The following is a 26,814-nucleotide window of genomic DNA, read 5'->3' on the forward strand; positions in this document are numbered from 1 at the left end:
GGCTAGGGAAGGGACTGCGGGAGGTTGGCTCTGGCTCCAGGGCATGTCTGGCCCATCTCGCCCAGTCCTTTCCCGCCGGCCACCTTCTAATTAATTACCTTTCAATATGAACGAATCCATGCACTGGGGCATATATATTGTTTTAGTCTTTTACATGGGTATTAGCATCCTTCAGTTTTAGAATTAAGAAAAATGAATAATAAGGTCACACTGCTAGTTATACACATTTTACACTAACCCTATCAAACTTCATAGTATTCTAGACTTGAATGTATAATGAGAGAGACAGGGGATGTGGGTATGGGGAACTGGAAAAAGGAAACAGGGAAAGACATGGAGAAGATTAATACTCTTGGCTTTTGATATTTAATTTATAGAATTAACTTACTTTTCTCTTAAGTCTTGAGCTTATGGTTATAATTGGAATTAATTTAAGCATAGTTACCAATATAATGGAATAAATTATTTAAGACTGGGTATCTTGTTTGTTATTGAACATATTGATTAGCTCTAAGTAGGTCATCATGTAGTTTATAAATCTTAATGCCTTATCACTTGTAAATATGCCTGATATTTAAAAAATTAAATCCATGTTTTTTTTGCTTTGATTTTTCTTTGTTCTCTAGGATTAATGGGAAAAACATGAACGTCACAATGAATTTCTCCTAAAATGTTGATTTACAATTTACTTTCTCAAGATTCATTTTGAATTATAGAAATCATCTTCTACTGTAACCTTCTACAGAAGGATTTCAAAATGAGTAAGTCAACCTTTTGAATTTTGGGAGGTACTTGACTGAAATTAATAGATATTATTTTGTTGGTTGCTGCTAATGTATTAGGAATTATTCTTTAAAGAGTACACTTAATTACCAAGCTCAGTGTCATTTGGTGAGGGGTGGGGTGAGGCACATATACACAATTATTTATAAGCCTATGGGACTGTTTGCCAGTTTTCATTTATTTTGATAAGCACCAGGGTCAACTTAATTAAAAAAAAATCTAAGCCTGGCATTAGATTTTTGGAAAATATGTTACTGGATGTGGCATAGTTTTTTGTAATGGAATGTGAGATAGAAGTCAAACATGTTGTCTGTTGTATAACACTGCCTGTAGTTAACAATATATTATTATGCACAGAATATGTTAAGAGGGAAAATTTCATGTTAAGTGTTCTTACCACAGATCAAAAACAAAACCGTAGAAGAATATAAAGAAATTTTTGGAGACGATAGATATATTTATAGTAGCTTGATTATGGTGATAGTGTCATGGGTATATGCATCTGTTCAAACTCTCCAAATATATACATTAAATATGTGTAATTAAAAATATTAATTATACCTCAGAAAAGCTAAAAAAAAGTTGGTTATATTTTAAAGATATATTCTGGAGAAAGAAGAGAAGAAAATTAAGCAGATGAAATCCCAAAGCATTCAGAATTCTTTTTTTCTTTAAATTTTCAATTATAGTTGGCATGTAATATTTTATATTAGTTTTAGGGCTATAGCATAGTGGTTGAAAGGGTGAAGGGATTAAGAAGTACAAATTGGTAGTTATAAAATAATCATATAGTCAATAATATTGTAATAACTATACGGTGCCAGGTCAGTACTAGACTTAGCATTTAGAATTCTTGATGTAGCAGGTGAAAGGGAATGGCCTCATGATTCTTTGCTTCAGTTTGTTGCCTTCATGATGAGGACTTGATACTGATGATGACAATGTTGGTGTTATCCTTGGCATGTAAAGGAATGTCAAATATACACTTTTTGTTTTGTTTTGGTATTTTTAAACTTCACCCGAGGACATATTTTTAAATTGATTTTATTTATTATTATTATTTTAAATATATTTTTATTGATTTTGGTGAGGAAGGGAAAGGGAGAGAGATAGAAACATTAATGATGAGAATCATTGATCGGCTGCCTTCTGAACGCCCCCCATAGGCATTGAGCCCACAACCTGGGCATGTGCCCTTGACTGGCATTGAACCCGGACCCTTCAGTCCACAGGCCAACACTTTGTCCACTGAGCCAAACCAGCTAGGGCTACATTGATTTTAGAGAGAGAGAAGGGAGAGAGAGAGAGAAACATCGACCAGTTGCCTCCTATATGCTCCCCGTCTAAGACGAATTCATAACCTAGGTATGTGCCCTGACCAGGTATTGAACCCACAACCTTTTGGTGCTCCAGCTACCTGAGTCACCTGGCCAGGGCAGAATGTCAAATATACTCTTAACAGTTTCTCATTAGAGAGCTTTTCTTTTATTGAGACTACTGATTCACAGGAGGAAAAATCCTCTTTAAGGGCAACATACAAGTGAAAAACAATTTGTGGCAGAGGAAGCAAAAGAGAAGGAGGAAAAGAGGTGGCAAAAGGGGGTAGATACTGAGAGAGGAAACATGAAGGGAAAGAAGACGAGGAGAGACAGAGGGTGGGATACAAAATAAGATAATTTTCTCCATTCTACTGCTCAGGCCTTCTTACTCCTATTCCACTGTCAGTAGCATTTGCTGAAAGCTTTCCTGGAATATTCAAATCTTCCCACTTAGTTAATTCGAACAGATTCACTGTCAATGATAATTCATTGTCATTTTATAATTTTTTTTGAGAGAAAGAGAGAGAGAAAGAGAGAGAGAGAGAGAGAGAGAGAGAGAGAGAGAGAGAGAGAGAGAGATTGACATGAGAGACATTGATTGGTTGCCTCCTGTATGCATCCCTATCAGGGATCAAATCTGCAACCCCGGTATGTGCTCGAATTGGGAATTGAATCTGCAACCTTTTTGGTGTACGGAACAATGCTCCAACCAACTGAGCCACCCAGCTTGGGCTCTGTGTCACTGTATGCCAGGCAATTTTCCAGGCTCTGGAGATATAATATAGTCAGTGAGATGAAGTCTCAATCCTCATGGAACTTACATTGCAACAGATGAATAAATGTATATTTGATTTGTTATGGGGGGGGGAAAGCAGATGAAGGGGATAGAAAATAAGAGTATGTTACTTTAGAAAGGGTAGTCAAGGAAGTTTTCTTGACAGAGGTGATATTTAAGTAGGAATCTGAATGAAGTGTGGGGAACAAATATGTCAGTTTCAGGGCAGTATGTGCCTGGCAGGAAGATGAGTCAAGTGTAAAGGCATATGTATGGTGTGTTCAAGGATCAGCAAGAAGCATAGTGGATGGAGGGGAGAGTGGTAGGAAATGAGGATAAGACTTTGGCTGATAGACCACAATGAAGTAATAGGATTTTATTCTAAATAGCATCACAATTAGAGACTTGAGAGCAGAGAGGCAATATGAAATAATTTCACTCAAGAAATACTTTCTTATATAAAAGCAGAGCTGCAAAGGATCTGGAGAAGTTGTAGGCACTTACCCAGTTGCATTTATTAATATAAATAGTGTAGTAGGAATGGGAAGTGGTTGCTCAAGGACAGCTTGCACTATTGTACCTGTGGAAGAGTACACAGTACCGTGATGGAATAGGTGATTGTTTTCCTAGAAAGATTTCATTGATTAGCTCTTTCACAGGCCATTAGAAGTGAAGTCAGTGATGGCTAACCAGCAGATATTATTGTATAAGACACTGGGGTAGATACTTTCGAAAATGGTAGCCTGTGCAGGTATTTGTCCCCATTTTACAGAGAAGAAAACTGAACCTCAGAGGTCCTGTTGTGCCACAGCTGCAGGAAGCACTTGGCTAGTTTTCAGAATACTCACACTAAAGTAGGCACTTTTCCTGAATGATTGGGGTAATTGCAATAGTGTAGATCTAAGTATTAATCATGATTAACTAGGCAATTAAATTTCTAAGACTATACTAAAGCAATAATTGAAAAGATGGCTTCTATTTTAAAACACATACTTTCTAATTATTTTCTGAAAATTAAAGGACTACATGGTCATTTTTGAAAAATGAGAAATATAATTTTACACACACACACACACACACACACGTACATTGTGACAACTTCTGCTTCCTCCTTGTTAATGCCTCAAACCTGTACTTTTTCCGACGTAAGCCAATAAATTCTGGCCGTATTGTTATTATATTTATTTAAATAGTTGAAGAATGAATAAATTTTAATCACTTCGTCCTTTAAAATGAGTTTGGGAAACTTAATAAGTGTGTTTGAGTTTATCTAATAAAATTGTTACAGAGGTCATCTGAAGGGCTTAGTTCTGTAATCCGAGTAGTAGTGATTCAGAGTCTTATGCTCTCGTGGCCTATCTGTAGAGCATATTATCAAATTCAATATTTATTTGGTATAATTCATCTAAAGAAAGTAAATAAAACAAAATGATTCCCCATCCCTTGATAACCTCTTTGCCTGCAGCAGACTATGGAAATGTATCTCGGTCTACAATGTCACATGTTCAAAGTATGCTTTTTGTTATTTTTTTATAACTCAGTTTCTATTTTTGAACCCATATTCTGCACAGATGACGGAAATTTTAATGTTAATGAGGGGTCTCTTACCTTTTCCTAGTGCTCTGTTAATTCTTGGGTAGGGGTGGCGGGTCCTACTGAACATCTCCGTCTTTCCACAGTGGTGGCATCTGTTGCAATATTCATCCTTCATTTTGTTTCTGAAGTTAGTTGGTGGCCACCCATTGCTGCTGACTTAGCCCACATTCTCATCCACAAGGTTTTAGCTGGCAGAGCAACTCTTCCTGCAATTTTCATGCTGCTGATTAGAGTGCGATCTTTCTCTGGTCCCCGAACTCCATTAAGACCATGGAGAATTCTCAGAGAGAGCTACTTGTCTAAGTCTCTTTGCGGCTGGAGGGGGCCTGGGAAATGCAGTGAGGCTAATAACCTTGTTTGCCTCTCACAGTATCCATCCAATTCTGTGTGAGCTTCCTGCCTCCTGTGCCTAGGACATGGGATGCAGATTGCCTTTGTTCTTTTGTAAAAACAATCTATCCACTGTTCCTTTGATTCTTCTTTTCTTTCTTACAGGGAATTTTCTTCAAGTCTGGGAGGCGAGAAAGTCTTTCTTTTTTTTTTTTTAAGATGTTTTAAATCTGTGTTTGGTGCCAGATGTTGTAAATCCATAGGCTGAATTTGACCCACAGAAGTGCTTTTTGCTTGGGAAGTATTTCAAAAATTGGGAAAATTCATATAAAAAGCTTAATTTCCAGATTTCTCTTTTAAAGAAATAGGTATCACTCAAAGAACTCTTAATTTTATTATCTCATTTTTATATGTTTTTATTGATTTCAGAGAGAGGAAGGGAGAAAGAGAGAAGATAGAAACATCAATGATGACAGAGAATCTTTGATCGGCTACCTCCTGCACTCCCCCCACGTGGGATAGAGCCTGCAACTCAGGCATGTACCCTTGACTAGAATTGAATTGTGACCTCCTGGTTCATGAGTCTGTGCTCAACCCTGAACCCTATGGGCTGGGCAGATTTCTTTCTTTCTTTCTTTTTTTAAATTGAAAAAAAAATTATTTTTTCTTTTATATATGTATTTTTTCTTTATTGATTAAGGCATTACATATGTGTCCTTATCCCCCAGTTGCCCCCCCACCCCCCTCCCACTCATGCCCTCAACCCCCCCTCAGTGTCTGTGTCCATTGGTTAGGCTTATATGCATGCATACAAGTCCTTTTATTGATCTCTCCCCCTTGCCCCCACCCTCCTCTACCTTCCCTCTGAGGTTTGACGGTCTGATTGATGCTTCTCTGTCTCTGGATCTGTTTTTGTTCATCAGTTTATGTTGTTCATTATATTCCACAAATGAGTGAGATCGTGTAATATTTATCTTCTCTGACTGGCTTATTTCACTTAGCATAATGCTCTTTATTTCCATTCATGCAATTGCAAATGGTAAGAATTCCTTCTATTTTACAGCAGCGTAGTATTCCATTGTGTAGATGTACCACGGTTTTTTTTATCTACTCATCTGCTGATGGGCACTTAGGCTGTTTCCAAATGTTAGCTATGGTGAATTGTGCTGCTATGAACATAGGGGTGCATATATCCTTTCTGATTGGTGTTTCTAGTTTCTTGGGATATATTCCTGGAAGTGGGATCACTGGGTCAAATGGAAGTTCCATTTTTAACTTTTTGAGGAAACTCCATACTGTTCTCCACAGTGGCTGCACCAGTTTGCATTCCCACCAGCAGTGCACAAGTGTTCCTTTTTCTCTGCACCCTCACCAGCACTTGTCATTTGTTGATTTGTTGATGATAGCCATTCTGACAGATGTGAGATAGTACTCTATTGTCGTTTTGATTTGGGCAGATTTCTTTTTGGGGAAAAATGATCTGACAACACTGGAACCAAATTTCCACATGGTGAAAGTCAGCTGGAGCTTCATAGCGGCTCCTTACAGGGTTTGCTCCCTCTTGTCCCCACATTCTCTTTTGTTTACTCTGCTTGCATTTTCTGAAACAGTGTTTTAGAGTTCATATTTCTACCTTAAATGTTTGGTAGAAATTGTAAGTGAAGCCATCTAGACCTCGAGTTTTCTTTGTGATAAAGTTTTAAATATGTAGGACTACTCAGCTTTGGTAACTCATTTCTTTCAGGGAATTTGTCCATTTCATCTAAATTTTCAAATTTACTGGCATAAAATAATTCATGATTTTATTTTACTATTGTCTTTTATTTATAATATCTATGGTGATTTCTCCTTTTCCATTTTTGTTCTTGATAATTGCTTTTTTTTTGACCTGTCTAGCTAGTTTATCAATTTTATCAGTCTTTTCAAAGAGCTAGCTTTTAATTTCATTTCATGGGACAATACCCAACCAACTGAGCCACAACGACCAGGGCCCAAATTTTTTACAGAACATGTTAAGAGGTTTATTAAAAGAGTTCCATTGTTAAATAAGTTTGAGAAACATTGCTTCCTATATTTTTCTCTTGAATATTCATTATGCACATAAAGGTTCTAAGAAATCTTTAGTAAAGAAATCTGTTTGATTTTGTTTGTCTCAGCCCTTCCCATACTTTGTTGACTATACTCCTAACCACTTTCTACTCATGCACTCCTCCGGACATCTCTTGAGACATGAGTGTTTCAGAGAACACAGTTTTGGAAATGCGGCCTAGATAAGGTGAAAAATATCCTTCAATTACATTGTAGCTATATTTGTCTTTTTTTTTATTTATTAAATCTTTATTGTTCAGATTATTACAGTTGTTCCTCTTTTTCCCCCCCATAGTTCCCCTCTACCCGGTTCCCACCCCACCCTCTGCCCTTACCCCCCCCCCGACTGTCCTCAGCCATTGTAGCTATATTTGGCCTATAGAGTTATAAATGTTAAAAGTTGGTTGAGAGTATGGAAATATTTGGCCATGTGTAGACTCCATTCAAGTCAAATTAGTAATTTTGAGTCACACGTTTTTAGAGCAACTTTCTCTCTCTAAATGCATTATAAAATGTGTTTCAATGTATTATAAAACCTAATCTTATAAGGCATTTTAGAGCACTCTTATAAAAAAACACCTTCTGATGTGCAAAGTGTAAATGAACCAGAAACATTAAATAAATAGTTTTTGAAATATACCTGTGTACAAATTTTGAGAAATGGCTTAAAATGTGTTTTGATAAAATGTGTTTTTGGTTTTGCTAAATTAAGACATTAAAAAGGTTAGGATAGATACGATCCTCATGAGAAGTCATCCATTCCTAACTTAAAATTCCAGAAATGAATTATAAAATGAATATTTGTGTTTAGAAGGTGCTTAACAGATCTTGACATGCTGCAAACAAGTTTTTTGAGGTTATTAAAGTTTATGCACAACCATTCTTGATAGTCTATCAAAATTATCTACTGTTTGTAGAATCATATAATGAGGTGGGTCATCATTTTGTGGCTTGTAAACATTTACTTATTTACAATGTTGAAAAATGTGTTGATTCTGCTTTGCTGAAGCATCTTACTTAAAAGATTTCTGTTAGGTAACTTAAGAAAAAACAAACATTGAAGGGAAAAGTCAGCCACCCTATATGCCCTTATTGTAGCAGTTGGAAATAATATCCTTTTGAACGTTTTTAGTATGTTAGTAGTTTTAGAAACAGACTAGCTAAGTAGTTGAAAAACTTAAGACCTGCTAAGAAACTGATGGTAGTAACCACTTAATTGAGTTTGCTTTGGGCAAGCTCAGTAATTGACAGAACTTGCTGTGTATTTTAGCGAGGACACCTTTAACCCTGATCTATGAAACACAGTCATGTTGAATTGTATTGTTGATGCAGTGTGCTCAGGGAAAGTGTTTCTCTGATGAATGTGAGTGAAAGCACTTGATTATTTGTAAAGCCTATGGCTGTCTCTTCCATGTTGGCTGTTATCTATGATACTTGTTGAAGGTTTTCTGTTTGTTTGTTTTTTAAAGACTTACTTGGGAAAAGGAAATTATGAATGTTATATAGTTAAAAAGATTTTCTTTTAGAGAGTGTTCCATAGGAAAAGAAAATTAGTTCTACATTATTCTTATTTATTATTGCTTTTATATAGGAGAAAACAACTTTCAAATTAGATTAATTCATAGCAAAGTGATAGAGAAGTAGATGTATTATATGAAATAAGGAAGTGAATTGAATAAGGAATCAAAGAAATCAAAAGCAGCAGGGTGGGTAACATCAACTTTGTTTCCATTTACCAGAAGCACTATGTGTACACCAGCAAAAACACTTTAGAAAGTTGTCAATCCACTAGGGTGAAATAAGCCAGTAAAGGTTAAGATCATGCTTCCGACTTGCACCTAATTGTCATCTTAAATCTTGCTTTGAAATGAAGCTTTAGGAATGAAGAGGTTACTATCGAAGAAGTTTTCAAACAGTGCTTTAAATATAATGAAGGTGGTCAGGGAATGCCTCCTGAGAAGGGGCTGTTGAGCTATGACTTGGAGATTTGGGAGTGAGCCCTTCAGGTGCATGGGAAGGAGGTTCCCAGGAAAAGGGCACAGTGGATGCACATGAGCATACCTGGCAGTTTGGAGGGACATCATGTTGGCCAATGTGGCCACAGAATCAAAGGGGCTACCATCATTTATTCTTAATCTTCTCTATATTCTAGGTACTTTTACACAAACCTGACTCAAAATAAGGAAAATTGGAGAAAAAAATGTTTGTTTTTGTCAAAGTGGGTTTCAAACTTATATATATTCATTCACAAGAGCCACATGACTTGAAGTCTATTTATTCAATTCCTCTGATCTTTCCAATTTTTATGCCTTTTATTTGTTCTCATCTGATTGCTATGGCTAGAACGTCCAGTAATATATTGAATAAGGTATAAAAGCAGACATCCTGGTCTTGTTTCTGATCTTAAGGGAAATACTAGTAATTTTTGCCCATTGAGTATGAGGTTGGCTGTGGTTTTGTTATAGATGGCCTTTATGGTGTTGAGGTATCTTTTTTTTTTTTAATTCCCCATTTGCTGAGATTTTTTTTTTTAAATCAGAAATGGATGTTGGAATTTATCAAATACTTTTTTTGCATCAATTAATATGATCATGTGATCTTTATCCTTCATTTTGTTTATGTGGTGTATCACATGTTGATTTGTAGATATTGTACCAACTTTGCATCCCTGGACTAAATCCCATTTGATCATGGTGTATGATCTTTTTCATGTACTGATGAATCTGGTTTGCTATTTTGTTTAGTATTTTAGCACCTATGTTCATTAGGGTTATTGGCCTATAATTTTCTTTCTTTGTTGTATTTTTATCTGGTTTTGGAATTAGGATAATGTTAACCTCATAAAATGACTTTGGGAGTCTTCCCTCCTCTTGAATTTTTTTGGGAATAGTGTGAGGAACATAGGTGTTAGATCTTCTTTGAAAGTTTAGTAAAATTTGCCTATGAAGCCATCTGGCCTAGGACTTTCGTTTCCTGGGAATTTCTTGATTACTGCTTTGATTTCATGTGAGTTTCAAACTTTTGAAAGCATTGTTTGGAAACCAATCCCAAATATCAATCAATAAAAATGATGTTTCAGCTCAAAAAATGATAGGGACATGTCAAAAAGTCACAGGAATCAGAATAAAGGAGTTTCCACTGGCCAAATCAGAGACATTTTGAGCTTCAAAATAATGAGGTCAATAAGTTTTTATTCATTAAATTAAAAAAATCCTTGAGTCCACACTTATAACAAACAAATATAAAGGAATAGTATACCAACCATTAAGTGTGAGAAAAGTGGTAAATGCAACCATTTTAACTATCAGACAAGATCATCAGCAAAGGTAAACCAGTGGGTGAGAATCTATTGAGGACAAAGATATTTATAGTCTTAGAAGTATCTCTCCATGAGTTACTCTTTAATTACAAAGAAAAATAGGAACTTTACTACGGAATAACCTGGTAGACACCCCCTTAAATTATTTAAGTAGTTAAAGTTAATATTGTCAATATTGGGCAAGCCAGTCATGTGCTTCCTGATGCAACACACCAAAAAGAACACAACATCACTTATCTACACTAATAAAAGAGAAACATGCAAATTGGTGTCACTCTGCTATGCCCACCAGCCAATCAGGATGAGTATGCAAATTAACCCAACAAAGATGGCGGTTAATTTGCATATGCAGGCACAGAGTGAAGACTGAAGACTAAAGACGACTAAAGACCGAAGAGGCTTGGCATCTCTGCTTCGGCCAGAGCAAAGGCCTGGGTCCCGTGTGCTGGAGGAAAACTGGTGCCAGCAGCCAGGGGAAGGAAGGCCTATTGCAGGAATCTCTTCATGCAATGGGCCTCTAGTATAATATACTACCAAAAACGTATGAGGGAATATTAGAGAAACCCAAACTGGGGAATTTTTTTAAAAATATATTTTATTGATTTTTTACAGAGAGGAAGGGAGAGGGTTAGAGAGATAGAAACATTGATGAGAGAGAAACACCAATCAGCTGCCTCCTGCATACTTCCCACTGGGGATGTGCCCACAACCAAGGTACATGCCCTTGACCGGAATCGAACCTGGGACCCTTCAGTCTGCAGGCCGATGCTCTATCCACTGAGCCAAACTGGCTTCGGCAAAACTGGGGACTTTTAATACAGGAAATTACTGGTACTATTAATAAGTATTAATGTTGTGAAAGACAGAGGAAGGCTGATTCTGGACCAGAAAAACAAAAGTTGGTGTAAAGGGCATTTGGGGGACAATTAACTCAATTTAAATTCATTTCTAAACCAGATAATAGCATCATGCAGGTATTAAATTTATGTAAGCGTACATCCTTGTTCTTGGAAAAGCCTTACTGAAATATTTAGAGGAATGGAACATGGTGTTTGTAGCTTTCAAACAATTTAGAAAATAAAAGATTTTATATATATATATATATATATATATATATATATATATATATATAGAGAGAGAGAGAGAGAGAGAGAGAGAGAGAGAGAGAGAGGAAGAGGGTGGCAGGAAAGAAAGATAAAGCAGTTATGTCAAAATGTTAACAATCTGGGTCAAGCACATACAGGAGTTCTTTATAGTACTAAGCCTGCAACTTTTTTGCAAGTTTAAAATGATTTCAAAATAAAAAGTTATGAAAAAAGTGATGGTGTGCTGGAGTACATTCTATTTGGTATCCCCCTTCACTCATTTTCTTCTGAAAAGGGCCCCTGATGTGCTCCTGAATACAGTTTGAAAATCCCTGCACTAAAGTGATCTTTTCTTCCAGCAAAGAATGGGGAGAGAGTAAATAGTCATACATATAGTGATTGTTTTATATGGAGAAGGGCATATCTTATATTCACTAGCTGTAAGAAGAGACAAGTTACCTTTTAAAATATTACTAATGAGCAGGTATAGTTGGTAAATAGAGATATACACTTAAAAGATCATGTGGATAGAATTAGGCACCGGGGCAAAGTCTGTATTTGCCCCCAGGGCTTGTGGAAGTCTAAGAGAGACTGCCTGTAGGTAGTATGAAGGAACTTATTTAGGTAACTGCAATAAAGCTTACTTTTTATTTAGGTTTATTGGTGTAACCAGAATGAAGCATAGGCAGGAGTGAAGTTGGAAATCTTAGTTTAAGTTGATACAGCATGATAAGGGTGGCTGCTATCACGAGAAAGGCAAGACTATAGTGAACTTTAAGAGAGCAGATTATGAAAAAATGATTCAGGATTGACAAGAGAACAAAGGGACAATGTTAAAAGCATCATCCTGTGGCCCCTTCAACAGTTGTACTGAGTCAGTGCCATCTTTATACTTCTTGGAAATGGCACCCATAACGTCAGAGAGGAACCCGACCTGTGAGCCATCTCCCTGTGTTTCCTGAAGTTAACATCATAATCCCTATGGAGTATAGTACTTCAAAAGGAACAGAATTGGAAAGTCTAGAAAATATTGTACAATACCCAAACTGTGAGATTATTATCAGCATGTGAATAGCCTATAGGTGTTTTAGTTTGGCTGCAAGGGCATTCTAGTGTCCTTAAAGGAAAAACAACCCATAAAGGGAACAAAACAAGTCATCATCTTTTGATCTAATTTGTGAGTTAAATACTAAAATCTTGTAAGTGAGGAGATATAACAAAGTGGGGAAGTTGGTATATGAGACGTGAAAGAATATTGTTTTCAGAACTGCCACAATATATCAGAAATGACATGGAATAGTTTTGGTGTAGAGAGCAGGTAAAGAATGAAAGCATCTATCAAGATGAAGAAGAGAAGTAATGCTTGCAATGAACCAATGATCGTATGTACAGAACATGTGGTTTCTTGGCAGTTTGGAAAATAAATGAAAAGTGACTTCTCATGGACAAAGATGATATAGGAGTAAAAAGGACAATTACTGTAAAAATGACCCTTTCTTAGAGATTAGGAAAAATGTAAATTAAACAAAGAGATGCTAAATGGAAAAGGATCTGTAATTTTAACATTGGTAGGCCTGGTGTGAAAATAGGTGGAACTAAATCAAGGGGGAAGCATGTTGACAAAAGGAACTGTAATTGTAGGCACTATATGGACAGGGTGCTTTGTAAAGCTCTGCCACAGAACAGCAATAAAGCATCAGTGGTAGTTGGAACAAAAGAGTAGAAGAATGGATAATTTAATGACTACTTATAATAGTTATTACTCTGTAAAATATGATAAGAAGGGCCACCCAATCCAGTGCTCCAGGGCACAGGTGGCTGGCTAAAGGAGTTAGGAAGAAGTGTTACTTCAGTTGGCGTAGCGGGCGTAGCTGCTCAGGTACCCTCTTTTTGGGTATTAGCTACTGTTGTCTGCGGAACTCCGACACAGAGAGCTCAATGGTCTGCTGGTCTTTAGAACATAGTGTATTTTAATGATCATAATAAATGCTTAGAAAATATGTAGCAAATATAGAGATATTGGTGTTTCAGTAGAAATTAATGACCACATCTGTCTTTTGATTGGTGTTTTCATTTAAATCATCAGGCCTAGTGATAAGTTCCCAGTCACAGGTTTTATTAAAAAGACTGACTATATATAATACCTGACATTTTTTATTCTTATAATAGACTAGGTTTTAAACACTGGAACCACAGTTCTGCCCAATGAAATACAGAGTTGCTCTGGAAAGCAATAATAACAAATAAGATGTGGTGTTTTTATTTTATAAAATAGTGTGCGCACATACAGTGCACGCAAAGTTCCAGAATACAAAGCCGGTTTAACGGCAATCAAATTTTAGTAGAATTTACTTGATCTTCCTTTTAGGCTGGAACATGGTATATTACAGAATATCAGACAAATCACTCATTCTTGGAACAAAGACTTTTGAAAACTGTCAGCTTACTGACAGTTATGATGAGCATTTATTTCAGGCTTATAAAACATATTAATCAGCCGAGACCGGTTTGGCTCAGTGGATGTAGCGTCGGCCTGCGGACTGACGGGTCCCGGGTTTGATTCCAGTCGGGGGCATGTGCCTTGGTTGCGGGCACATCCCCAGTGGGAGATGTGCAGGAGGCAGCTGATCGATGTTTCTCTCTCATCAATGTTTCTAGCTCTCTATCTCTCTCCCTTCCTCTCTGCAAAAAATCAATAAAATATATTTAAAAACAAACAAACAAAAAAACCATATTAATCAAACTTGTTCAGAAGTGGTGGTCCAAAGAGGGTTATTTTATTTTTGAGAGATACTTTAAATAACTGAGGAGCGCTGGTAACATACTCTTCATGAATACAAAACTACGAGGTTGTCTTCCCCCCACCCTCCGTCCCCCAAAAAATGAGTAAATGCTTTTCTCGGGCTTAAAGAATGGGCATAACGCAGGAATCTGTTTATTACAAGACTATTTGCAAAAGACCTATGCACCATTCACTGAACCTTGAAAAACACTTGAAAATATGGGTTGCATTTGCAAACTTCAGTGTATGACATAGAAATCTGGCAAGCTGCCTGGCGTCTACTTAAAGGATTGTCATTCTGGGAAAAATAAATTTCTCTAACTAGACAAAAGTCAATGTTTTCATGTTTTACTGCAATCAAACTGATAGAGCTGACAATTTAATGTCTCCACACTTAAAATATCTGTGGATAATCAGTTACCTCAATCAATCATAAACACAAATCCTTCTATTTCTGAAGCTTGTGTGTCTGTGACTAAGATATAAAACAGTTTGCTGAGCCCCTTCCCCCACAACACCTCATCCTCTACCCCCCACCCCCCCAATATCCCCGATTTGTTTTTAGCTATGCAGATATTTATACACACTATGCATCTGGAAATATCTTTGAACAACTCAAGTGTGATCAAATTTAGAAACTTTCCTTTCACTGTCCTGTTTTATTTAATTTTTATGGAGAGTTTATAGACTGTATGCCTGTCAGGGAAATGTGGACGTGCTCTGGCATTCCAGCTGAAGACATCATTACGAGTGAAAAAATGCTCAAGGCTTTTTCAAAGTGGGTGCTGAAACATACATTTCCTTTCTCTGACTCGAGGGGATGCTGGTAGCTACCCCAAACAGACAGGTATTTTGGGGTCAAATGGTATAGCGCTAGCCCCTTAGGATTTCCTGGCAAGCACACCGAATGGCTTACTTCTGGAAGCTAATCATAATGATGAGGATGATAAAGCAAGGGAGGCAGTGACAACAACATAAAAAGCTGCCTGAGGAGTTGGATTCCAGGTAGCTCTAGATTTGGCAGAGCTGACAGGTTCAGCTCCCTAAGCTTTGGTATTGATAATGACGGGAAACTTCAGACAATTTTAGAAATCTGTTTCCATTAAGATATGTACCAGGGCATTTCTGCAGCTGTGAGAACAAGTTTACTAAGGCTCACCATCCTCCTTTTAACATGATAAGAATTGATGTGAGTGGTTTTACATTCCTTACAGATAATTACTGTGAACACTCAATAAGCTAGATTCCTTATTTGAAATATTCTTTATATATACATATATACTTGTGTATGGTGTATATGTATGCGTCTGTATGTAATAGACATACGCATTCACCACCACAGCCTCCTTTTTGGTTTCTCTGGTTATTCAGGGCTTTGCAATCAAACTAAGCCGGAGTTTTAGGACCCTTGGGACAGCATCTTTTAGTTCCCCGTCAGGCTACGCTGAAAAACAATCAATCTTGCTCTTGCACTCACTTGGCGGAAGTGCCACCGCACGAATCGTGCAGTGCTTTGCTCTTGCCATGAAGCCTGGGTGACAAAACTTTTTACAAGAAACTGACTGTATTTGGGGTTATGAATATGCAATGACTCTCATTAGTATTGAAGCGCCAGAGCAGGGGTTGACATCCCCCACCACTTTGAGTTGCTGCAGAATCAGCTAATGAATTGTCTTGCTCTTTCTCTCGCGCACAGCCTGCTGCTGTGGCTCCTACATTCCAAGGGGAGTTGCCCAGTTTGAGAAGACCACTGACTGTAGAAATTAATTGTCAAGATCTACTCTTCATTTTGTGAAATAATGTTTAGGCAGTGCTTAGATTGTTAAAACAAAAGAGCACTAAACTTTGCATAAAATAATATCCCGAATAGGGAAATTCAGAGAGATGAGAATGCATATATGTCCTTACAGTCACCACTGTGTCTAGACATACATCCATCCTGCATCGTTGTACAGTGTGTGTATCTATATATAGATGAAATCAAATCACAGAAGTCTGACATTCTGCTTGTTTGTCTATTATCCTTCCATATAGAGCAAACAGAAGTAATAGAAAATTTACAAAATGAATGGGGTAGAAACAAAGCTATTTCATCAATTCTTTACCATATTCTTTCTTTTTTTTTTTCATCCCTGGGTCCCTGCCAAACATTTTGCAGCTCATACACATACCATCTTTCATGAATATGTTACCAATAAGGATATGTTTCTAACCACTGATTAAGATATCTAAGCGGATTTGCAGTCTGTGAGAAGATGCAAAAGTGCTCAGAAAACACTTAGAATCGTCCCTTTTCAATAGGATGAATTAAATGTGTTTTTCCATACTTCTCCTCCCTTGAAATTTCCTTTCAACTAGAAGAGAAGTTCTGTGGCGTGCTACAGATTGTAAAATAGGGATTGAATTGGAATGGATCACGCTAAAAGGTAGGGGATGTGTAAGCTGTGCAAATAAGGCAACACAGACTAAGTTCTTATATTCAGGTATTTGCTCTTTAGTTATTTGTTTAATTTGCGATGGAAAGGCGCCTCTTACAAGGAAGCAGATATATGTTATGTTGGTAGAGCTTTAGAGGGTAGTGCTATTATAATTTTCATATCTGTTTGACCCATCGCTAGAAACAAGAAAAAAACTAAAGCCCAAGAACATACAAATAGTACCGAGTTTGAGTACAGCTGAAAATAAATGCGGTATGACAAAAGTGGCTCACGCATCATACATCAAACACTTGTTACCTCTGCTGGTCTTGGTGACTGCACATGAGTAAGAACAAATCAGTGATAAAAATTTCAAGAAAGATGGGACCAGTCTGAGCCTTTGCAAAGACCATCAGTCACCTCATAGAGCTGTAATATTATTTGTTCAAATAATCCTTGGTTTCCTATTTAATGGACACAATACACCCTCCACTCTTAGACCAAAGCCACTAAGGGAAATCTTTTTATTTCTTTAAAATATTGGACACATCTTAGGACCATCAGAAATGATCACATGACAAGGCACTAAATTACCTTATTTCATTCCTAAATTTGCATTCTTGTTGCACTTCACTGTCAGTATAAGGTTTAAGAAGCTTACTGTTTTAAAGTTCCTTTATAATTAGAAGAAAAGTTCTAATCACAGGATATTTCTGATTTTTTATGCTGTTTTCCTAAGTATCCAAACATTTTTTTAAAATTGTAAGACAAAGGTCTGCCTGGGTATGTAAAAATGAAGTGTTCAGCTCATGAGACACACACTCAGATTTTAAAATATAAAAGGGGGAGTAGACCAGCTGAAATTATTATATCTAACCATAAAGACTATTCAAATTTAATGAAATATTAACTAATATCTGTTACTATGGATATGAGAATCACATTATAAGTGAAAATATTTTAGTTTTATGGTAATTATAATTATGATGGTTTTGATTTGGCTCTGTAATTAGCATCTATACTCTAGACTTTGTGACTGCTGTGAAAACATTATTTATAGAAGGTTTATCCAAATATAATTTGGTACTTGTTGCCTTTATCAAATATTGGAGTTTAATGGAATAAAATGCAAAGCACTTGTGCTTTTGTGTGCTTTGCTGATAATCATTTATTGCACCTCCTTTTCTATATACAACTATGATACAATTGTGACCTCAGACAAAGCAAAATGTTGCATTTTTTCTATTCATATTATGTTAAGCTGTTCTGCTATACAATAGAGTTTGGACACTTGCAGGGCAACATTAAATGTACATATGGATTGCCATGGCCAGGTGGCTCAGTTGGTAGGAGCATTGTCCCATACACCAAAAAGGCTGAGGGTCCGATTCCCAATCAGAGCACATACCTAGGTTGCAGGCTTGATTCCTGGCAGGGGCGCGTACGGGAAGCAACAAATTGATGTTTCTCTCTGACATCAGTGTTTCTCTTTCTCTTACTTCCTCTCTCTTTAAAAGTCAATGGAGACATATCCTTGGATGAGGAAAAATATATATATCTGCAGTTATTTGATTCCTCTTTTGACAATAGCATACATACCCATAATTAATATCCTGACATAGTTTTATGATTTTAATCCAGAATTGGGGTACCCTAAAGCAAACCAAGCAAAGGGAAATCAGAGACACATGCTGTGTACTTGCTTACTCAAGCGATGAAACTCCTTCCCTTCACTTCCTTCCTTCCTCCCTCCCTCCCTCTCTCATCATAGGGAGGGGAAAGAATGAGAGAGGAGTCCAGCCTTTGATGAATTTACCTAAAATGTTGCTAGCAGAGGCTATTGTAATTTGAACATATAAGTTTTGTGCCCTATTGTTTAGTGTTAGTCTATTTTGATGGCAATGTGCATGGAGAGGAGCAACATAATTTTTTAGTGTTTAGGGTTTCTAGAGGTCTTGATCTGAACCTGAATGGACCAAGGGACTTACCATCAGCAAATGTTACTTACGTATTTTTCCTCGTCAGCCATAAATGAACATTTACTGAATGTAATCTGGGTGCTGGGAGTGAAGAGAGGTGTGGATTAAGAAAATACAGAAAGCAGAATCCTGGGTACCAGGAAGTTTACAGTGTACCTGGGATGAAAGCTCGCAGGGGACCTGCTGTAGATTCATTTACAGGGCTAGGTATCAACAAATACACATCGGTTTAGTGTGCACTAACACGGGAATGTTTCAGAGCTGCCATTGAGATGTGAGAAGCCTCAGGAGAGACAACTATAGAGATTCCTTCTTTGAGGTTTCTACCTGGATTTCGGAAGTTTAAAGATTTTATCTAAAATGTATTAGATTTGGCTTAACTTTGAAACAGGATTTGTGTTTTTAAAACTCACATTATATTGATTTGAATGTAACATTTCTTATAGAAGTGACTTAATTTGAAGTGTAGAACTGTGTGTTTGTAATATGCTTTTCATTTTTCTCACTTAAAAATTGTTATCTTTAGTTAGGGAAAAACACACACCTTGTTTACCCCACTACCAATTTTAAATGTAAAAGTGAATAGATACAGGAATATGCATTAACAAGATTAGAGTACCATCATTTTAAACAACACTTTTTCTTTCTTAAGGCTTTCCCTAGTAGTCTTGCCTAAGTACATGTGTAAATGTTGACTCCGAAATTGATACCCAGCAAAATTATGCAGAGATTTCTGAGTACTCTAAAACCGAAATAACCCTAACTAGTTTGGCTCAGTGGATAGAGCGTCAGCCCAGGGACTGAAGAAGGGTCCCGGGTTCAATTCCCAATAGGGGGCATGGAGGAGGCAGCTGATCAATGTTTCTCTCTCATCGATTTTTTTTTACTCTCTATCCCTCTTCCTTCCTCTCTGTAAAAATCAATAAAATATATAAAACAAGAGATAGTCATTGTATACCTTGTGGCAGGGGATCCCTGAAAACTGATATAATTGTTTAATTATAGCCACAAGCCTAGCTCTCAGTAAAATTGTAAAGTTGTCTAATTTCTACCCTTTAACTTTCATGCTCTTCTTACCCTTCTCCTACTCTCCTCAGATATTAATGATAAAGGCTTGAGGTTACCCCCTCCCAGGTCATTTGCTTTTCTAGTAGGAGTCTCTGGGTTTTGATGTGTGTTTGGTATGTGGCAGGCCCTGTGATAAGTCCTTCCTTGAAACATCTGTATTGAGTGGTGCAGAGAAACATATTAAGTGAATTGTCAGGATCACAAAAAGAGCTAGGGCAGGGGTGGGCAACCCCTGGCACGCGGGCCAAACATGGCACGCCAGTAACTTTTGCTGGCACACGAAACCCTCTCTTATAATCTTCCATTTACAATTTTTGTGAACATTTGAATGACTTAAATGTTAAATTACAAGGAACTGGCAAGACACTTGATTTTATGTTTGGTTACATAAAGGCTTTTGAAAAGAAACTGGACGTCTTTAAGAGGGATGTGGATGGTGAGAGATTTAGATATTTCCCAAAACTTAAGAGGCACATCAGAGACCTCCCAAAAGATGACAGAACAGACTGTCAAAGCCTTCAAAAGCTGTTTTTAAACATCATCGAGTCAACTATTGAGTAGTTCTTCTCAAGATTTGCGAAATTCAGAGAACTGTTTCCAGACAGCATGAAACTGGAGGAACTAAACTTACAAATGTTTTCATGGATAGACAAGGCTGACTTTGAAATGCAGTTGATTGAATTTCAGAGTTGCTCAATTTGGAAGCAGAAATTTATTGACCTTAGAGTTGACTTGGAAAACATTGAAAAAAAGTGATTAGAGATGGAGTACCAGAGAGAAGTGTTGAAAACGAACTATTGAGGACTTGGAATGCCATTCCAGAAAATTTTTTCTGTTTAAAAAACTTTTCAACAGCGTTACTCTCCATGTTTTCATCCACATATGCTTGTGAATCTTTGTTCTCAGTGATGAATTTTGTTAAGTCTTGTAATAGGAGTAGCCTGACGGATGAAAGTAGTAGCTCGTGCATATCTCTGATGTAAAATCTCTGTCATCAGTGATGCAGCAGCAAAAGTCCCACTGATAATATCAAACGGAGTCATAAAATTTTCTGTCGGACTGTCAGTGTACATGTATACATTAAAAAAATAAATGTATTTTTCATTATCATATACAGTGTTTTTGTCGCTTGAATGAATTTTATTATTTCTTCAAGGTTCTTCACATACGTACACCTTAAGAGATATCAAGTAGGCGTAACATGTTCTCAAAAAATTAGGGTTGGCACGCAGAAGAATTTTGAGTCAGAGATTTTGATGGTTTTGGCACGCACTCACAAAAAGGTTGCCCACCCCTGAGCTAGGCTTTGAGTCCCAGTGTTTCAGACTCTAAAACCTGTGCACTGTGCACTACAGCAAAACATTTTTAGTCTTACAACAATATGGTGGCCTTTAAATGAGATGAGGTGGATCTAACTCAGCCGTGGGCAAACTACGGCCTGCGGGCCAGATCCAGCCCATTTGAAATGAATAAAACTTAAAAAAAAAAAAGACTGTACCCTTTTATGTAATGATGTTTACTTTGAATTTATATTAGTTCACACAAACACTCCATCCATGCTTTTGTTCCAGCCCTCCAGTCCAGTTTAAGAACCCATTGTGGCCCTCGAGTCAAAAAGTTTGCCCACCCCTGATCTAACTGGTCCTACTTACTCATAAAGCCAGTTTTGTATTGTTGCACCTTCAATCTTTTATATGTGAGCTTATTTGAGGAGGACTTTAAGCTTTGTTTTGAATTTATTCAATTCAATTCAATTTAGGGAACATTTATTTAATGTCTGTTCTTTGCCAGGCACTGTGTTAGATGCTGGTGGTATAAAGACAGTCTATTTAGGGAAACATAAATAACTATACTACAATTCACTGAATGCTATAATAGAGGCATATGCAAGGGATCATTCGAACATACGAGGGCATAATTAATTTGAAAGAAGGTGTTAGGGAATGCTATGTTTGAACAGAACTTTGACGGACAAGAAGTAAGAATTTCCCAGAAGGACAGAAGGAGTTTGATAATTTATTTCAGGCAATGGGAACAACATGAGCATGTGTGTGAATACACCTTGTATTTTTTGGGACATGGTAAGAGTGGTACATTGCAAGAGTGGTCACAAATTCTACCCTTTCCTACACCCAACTCATGACAATGTGATATTGATGATCTTTCCACTAAGAAATGGAGTCTGTTTCCCATCTCTGAATTTGGGTTGGCCACGTGATTTGCTTTGGCCAGTGCACACTAGCAAATTTGAAAGTGCTTATGCATTGGGGATTCTGTGCTTGGAACCCTGAGGCTATATTGTCAATGAGCCTAGGTTATCCTGCTAGAGAATAAGGGCCACCTGCAGGAGGGCAGAGGCTCTGCTGACAGTCTACTAACCACTAGACAGGTGAGTGAGATCGTCTTGGACCATGTAGTTACCAGCTGATCCCCCAGACACATGGGAGAGTCCAGGAGAAATCTGTTGTCAGCCTAGTCAGAAAGACCCAGATGATTTGCTCAATTATGGACTAAATAAAATATTATTTTAGCCAGCAGGTTTGGGGTGTTTTGATATATAGCAAAGCTGATACCTAGAAGGTCTAAGTAGAGTGTAGGGGATGTGGGAGGAGGCATTTCCTGGAGATGAAGAGGATGTATAACATTTGCAATATCATGTTAAGAAGTTTATTTTTATTTTTTAAAAATATATATTTTATTGACTTTTTACAGAGAGGAAGGGAGAGAGATAGAGAGTAAGAAATATCGATGAGAGAGAAACATCGGTCAGCTGGCTCCTGCACACCCCCTACTGGGGATGTGCCTGCAACCAAGGTACATGCCCTTGACCGGAATTGAACCTGGGACCCTTCAGTCCGCAGGCCAACGCTCTATCCACTGAGCCAAACCGGTTAGGGCCATGTTAAGAAGTTTAGACCTATTTTGTAGGACCAAGCTTCCCAAACTTTATTGATTGATGTACCACTTTTATGTTTTTAAAAATATCTGCATACTATCTGAATTAATTTTTAATTGTTCAGATCTTATACTACAATTTATTTTGAAAGCAAACTCAATATTAACTTAAAACCCCAGGTTGATCTGTTAATTCTACTTTTCTAGACCTATTAAAAATATATTCTAAAAGTAGGTTTGTATGCTATCAGATGTCATTTTGTATTTCTCTTATGCTTTTCTGTGTTCTTGGAGTTCCTGCTTTAACCAGTAGGAATCAGGAGCATGCGGAAACTAATTTGAAGTAGGAAGGGTAGGAAGGAGTGAGGAGGCTATTGCAGAGGTCCAGGTGGGATATGGCACATGGTAGACTTACAATGTGTCTGAGGAAGAAGAGAAAGGATCTGGTGACAGATTTGATGTATGTGTAGTGGGAGTGGGGAGTGTGAAGTACCCACTGAGTGGATACTATAAAGAAAGGGAAGAGTAAAAAACTAAGGGTAATAGATCTGTGGTTGTGCTTACTGAGTTTGTTAGGTTATTTGAAAACAGAGGCCCACTAGGCATTTGCATATATGGATCGGGCTTATTAAAATGTTGTTTTTAAAATATCAGCATCTAAGTGATAGTTGAAGTCTCAGGAGTAGATAATGTCAAGAGGAAGTAGTTAGTACAGAGATTTTTAGTCTTTTATTTTTCTCACCCCCAAACTCTTAGTGATGTGATTTAGTGCAGCTAAAAATACTGAGTGGTTCATATAGGTAATGATTCTCAAATGGAGGTGGAAAGTGTCTTTGTAGTTTGAAAAAATAATGTCCTCCAAATGGTTTTCATGTACTACCCTTCACCCCTACCCCCCAATCGAGTTAGTGTAATGAGGACAGGGTTGAGGAAGAAGAGGAGAAGTTGGTAAAATGGACAGAGTGAGCCAAGATGTAGATCCCTCTAAGGGGGAGAGAACTTTTATAGATGTGAAGGAACTTTAAGATGAAGGGACATGCCATGGTACTAAATTCTACAGAGGATTATTCTTTAACCCAAACTGGCTCATCAAAGTATATTACATGGCATGTAATGGGGGTAGTAAATATTTGGACGGATGATTTATGTAGAACTGTTTTGTGTTTGAAACACTCCATAAGCCTCAAGTATTCAAGTCAAACAGGATTTGTAATTGTACTGCTTTGTGCTCCAACCAAAATCAATGTGAGTTTTAAAAAATTGTGTCTCTCTGTCCATAGTCATTGTCTTAGAAGAGTGGCTCCTTGGGCATCACAGCCCTTATCTCAGTGCAAAGTAGTGTTTGAGGCCGTTTTCAGGGAATAATGTCAATCAACAACTCTATGGCCATTCCACACATGGGCCTCTTCCTAACCTTTGCACCTGTGGTTCCCAGAAGTAAGTTAGTTGTTTTATGATGATTTGGGTTGATGGAATGAATATATTGGACTGGCAGAACTGGAATGCCATCAACCTATCTGGTTCTCAAATAACTTTTATACTCATGTTGGCAGCTCCTTTTATTATTGTTGCTATTTTTTAAGTGACATCAATTTCCACCCTGCTCTGCCTGTGGTTAAGGAGCGGCTCTGGATCGGGATGGCGGAGTGTTCTCAGACTGTGATCTGGTGGCTGCGCCTCCTGCTTGCAGAGCACTCAGCAGCTCGCACTGGGCTGACATCTGGCATTCACGACTCCTGTGAGGCTGTCTTCCCCCTAAATGTGCCCTGAAAGCCTCCCTGCTGTGCCCCTTCTGTGCAAGTGTAAACACATCACAGGAAATGAGCACGTAAAGACCCACTTTTCCTGAAGGAATCAAGGAACCCCCTCACCCAGCTGGAGCGCGGGGCTTTGGGGTCCAGCTTCAGGAAATTGGACCAGCCATTTGGGCAGAGGCTGCTGTCTTGTGGCACCTTAGTCCCTTGCTCCCTCTCAACTCCCCGGGTGCGGGTGCGCTGTCCTCAGTTATCTGGCTGAGGAAAATTGCTCCAGGACCTACAGAATGTGAAGTAAGGGTTGTCTTTCATTGTAGATTCATTAGTGCAGCTGGATTTAGTTATTTACCTTACTGAGGTAGAGGACTCATTTTAAAATGATTGAAGCAGTTTAAAGTTCATCCTAAAAATAAATATATCTATTTCTATTTGTTTTACTATGAAGATAAACCATTAACATGATTAGAGAAAATAGGCACATGACAAGGAAGTTAAGACAGCAAAATAAAAGAAGAAAGCCTTGTCCCTTTCCCTTGCTGTCTTACCAATCCCGTTTTTTTTTTTGTTTGTTTGTTTTTTTGTTTTTGCTCCAGCCCTAATGGATGCATTTTAAATAAAATCCACACACTCTCTCTGCTCTCTGTCTTTCTGCTACTACAAATAGCTCAGCCCCTCTCTCAGATCCACTTCAAGGAAACACGGGCTTGAATCGCCCAGCCCGGTTTTGTCTGAACTGCTGCACCCTGCAGCACACCCAGGACCCAGTGCTGGAGTGGGGCACCTGGGAGGCGAGGGAGCGAGGAGAGCCAAGGCAGCCCAGTGAGTCAGGCGGGCCTGTGTGGGAGCATGTAGGTGAGCCAGAAGCTAATGAGAAAAATAGGGGGCCGTCGCTAATTTTGATGTGGGGAAATCTGAAAGGCTCTTCTGCATGCCAGGGTATTTGAATATTTGGCAAACAGCTGGCTGGGCTCTGGGAGAGCGCCTCTTGATTCGCCTGCTCAGATGTTCAAAGATAAAATGAGGCAGCCGGCGCGCCAGCACATAGCTCATAGCCTTGCAGTCAGTTTTGAATTTAGATTTGAATTGTGATATCAATGTCATGGTGGCACATGCTTTGAGAAAGTACTTACAGAGAATAATTGAAAGATTCAGTGTGAAGCTTCTGAAAGCCATAATTTAAAGTTCCAGAAGCCTCCATATTACTCTCACCATTAAAATTTAAAGTGACAGAAGCCCAATTATGATAGTTATTTTCTTAAATAAAATCATATTTCTACCCCAAGTGAAAGATTCATTGCTGCTCACTAATCTCTGCCAGGAGATCCCATCTCGGCAGCATCCAGTGTCAGCAGTGAAGATGGTTCGCTTTATCCTGGGGACAATGAGGCGACTGGGGGCGCAGAGCTGGAGGGCCTCCTCGGAGGAGCTGGACTTGCAGGAGGCCGATTTGCATGATAATCACCATCATGGATCCTCTGTGGTGCCAGCCTCCACACTTACCCAAATGCAGTATAACTTTTAATAGCAGCTGAGAAGGCCCAGGAGGGGCCCTAGCACACATTTTGCCAAACGTAAATGATGTCAAAAACTGCTAGTTAAGAGGGTTGTAAAGCTAAACCCCACTGAGGAATGGAGACTTGGAACATAACTTTAAAATCTGATTAAAGAAAGAAATACTTGAGAAAGGCTATAACTTTGGGAACCCTTATAAGATATGAAGCTCTTCCTCTTCCTCCTCTTCTCACAGAAATCTGTTCACCAGAAAAATTTGTTTACCAGAAGGATTTCTGTGGCCATTGAAACCATAACATGGAAATTGATAGATCAGTGGGAATACGGAAACATTTCAGTGCAGAAATTTCTTTATCAGTTAAAAGTATGGAGTCAGATTTTTAGACTGTGAATCTTTCCAATTTCTCTGGTCCATTTGGTTCTCCACCATCCTGCATGGTGATTTGGGGACTATCGTGTAACGGTAGCCAGAATTGCAATGAAAAAGTGCACAGGGCCAGTCAAGCTTAAACTTTATTCCTCAGAGCTCCCAGAGACAAAGGAGCATGTGAATCAGCTAATGTTAGGATGCGCGATGGTGAATGAGACAGAGTACATACACATCAATACTAATCTAAGCAATGTCTTATAAATAATAAATCATGTAATTTCTCAAAAGTATCACGCTGTGATCAAACATTTACAAGTAGGTTTTGGGTTTGCTGTTTTGTCATGACTTTAGCACAGCCAGCCCCGTGGCAGTTTGCAAGTTTAAATTTTGTTGTCTGGCATTAGCCCCAGAATCTCTCTCCACTTTTCTTGCAAAACTGATCCTATGATATGAACTCAACTTCTTTTCCTTCATCCTTGCCTCGAATCACGTGGCTTTCCCTCTTCCTTCCATTTTATTCACATCTCAGTGACAGGCCATCCACCTTCTCTCGTGGCCTGGATTCCATCACTGTGCCCAGACTCTCGCTGGAAATCAAGGTGTCTCTTCCACTTGCCATATTCAACATTTTTTTTGGCCTCTTCCTGAAAAAATCCTTCCCCAAATTCCCTACTCTGTTTCCCTTCTTTTAATTCTTCTTGAGTTGTCTACTTTCTTGCCTCTTCCTTTTCACCATTTACTC

At 38.1% G+C, this 26,814-nt stretch overlaps 1 long non-coding RNA gene across 1 annotated transcript in view; it reads left to right on the forward strand.

The window, feature by feature from the left end:
* The first annotated feature begins 617 nt into the window (after positions 1-617).
* Positions 618-26,814, forward strand: part of LOC132233430 (uncharacterized) — a 34,725-nt gene continuing 8,528 nt past the window's right edge. Inside the window, exon 1 of the long non-coding RNA XR_009452626.1 lies at positions 618-761. This is a non-coding gene — a long non-coding RNA (uncharacterized LOC132233430). The remainder of the gene's footprint in view (positions 762-26,814) is intronic.

This window comes from Myotis daubentonii, chromosome 4 (assembly GCF_963259705.1).
Source record: "Myotis daubentonii chromosome 4, mMyoDau2.1, whole genome shotgun sequence".
Classification (NCBI taxonomy): Eukaryota; Metazoa; Chordata; class Mammalia; order Chiroptera; family Vespertilionidae; genus Myotis; species Myotis daubentonii.